A 1,571-nucleotide genomic window follows, 5' to 3' on the forward strand; every position below is an offset into this window, starting at 1 on the left:
TATTTTTTAGGAGGTGTGGAATACAGGTATCATGCCTACAAGAAGTTGGAAGATTGGGCTTGTACATTTTTTTGCCTAAAGTTCCATCCCTAGTTAATCTACGTCAATGGAGACCACAATCACATTGATGTGGGCCATGTATAAGATATTTGCAAAGGTCTTGGCTAACAGGTTGAAATGATTTCTTCCTACTTTGATTCATCCAAGAAGGTAATATGGATTTATTAAAGGTTGGAATATTTTGCATAATATACTAAATGTATAAATTGGAATTGATTATGCAAGGACTTGAGGCAAGAGGTGGTTATGGATATTGAAAAGGTTTATGATCATGTTAGTTGGTATTTTCTTTCATAGCTTGTGTAGGCTATGGGATTTGGCCCTCGCATGTCTTCTTTGATTTATACTATTAGCCAACATGCAATGGCTAGGATTATGATTAATGGTGGGGTGACTGAGTCCATTCGTTTGACGAGATTGGCTAGGCAAGGATGCCCACTTAGCCCTCTCTTGTTTGCAATTGTTACACATACAATCTTATCTCGACTGGATAAGCCAGTGGAGGACGGTGAAGTTGTAGGGCTTACTCTTCCAAGGGGAGAGCAGATGGTTGGCCACGCATTAGCAGATGATTGTTTCATGTTCCTTAAGGCGGCTCAAAGAGATAATGTTCAGAAGGCTATGGCTGTTTGGGATACTTTTGGTCTTGCTTCAAGGTTATACATTAATATGCAAAAATCTACTCTGATAAGCAATACTGAGAGTGATTTGTTTGGTTTGGGATGCAATGGATAGGTCATACAAAAAAGGGGATGCATCACAAGCCACCTGGGTTATCTGATTAGAGTTGATGTTGATTCACAGGCTTTGTTGGCATGGATTTTTGTAAGGATAAATGATAGGTTTGTTTATTGGAAATCTTAGGATTGGCCTATGCATGTTTGGCTCAAAGCGGCACAATCCCTTATGATTAGCATGATATTTTTTTCCTTGCCTTTATTGCCATGGACGGGCAAAGCTTTGCATCAGATACAACAGCCAATTAGATTTATGCTATGGAAAAGAGTAGGAAATAAGCTTGGACAGACGTGGATTTCTTGGGAACATGTTACTGCTCCGAAGAGGAGTGGAGGGGTAGCCCTATTATATGTCAGATTACATATGGTTGCAAGATATGTGTGTATCTCAAGAGCCATGGGTGGTCATGGTGGCAAAGGCCCTCATAGAGGAGGTCACACTTGTGCATGGTAATACCAGGATTGATGGTAATACCAGGATTGATGGTACATGGTGGGATGTAGTGAATGGTTCCCAAAAATAAGCTTAAGTGGTGGCTTCAGCTCTCCTTTCTCATTTGATGATCTCATGGAAGGAGGTGTTGGCACACACTAAATGGAAGCCTTCAGATTAGCGGGTGGCAGTTAAATTCTATGGCACGTGAGGTGTTAGCTACTTCACGACTTATGGAGTGCTTAACAAACTTGTTGAGCAGCCAAAATTCAATAGAATGGCTTGATTGTGGGACTAGTGAGAATTATGGATGCTTTGTTGCCACACGTAGAGGCCGCTTA

Source organism: Cibotium barometz, chromosome 60, assembly GCF_041138505.1.
Source record: "Cibotium barometz isolate CiBa-2024 chromosome 60, ASM4113850v1, whole genome shotgun sequence".
Classification (NCBI taxonomy): domain Eukaryota; kingdom Viridiplantae; phylum Streptophyta; class Polypodiopsida; order Cyatheales; family Cibotiaceae; genus Cibotium; species Cibotium barometz.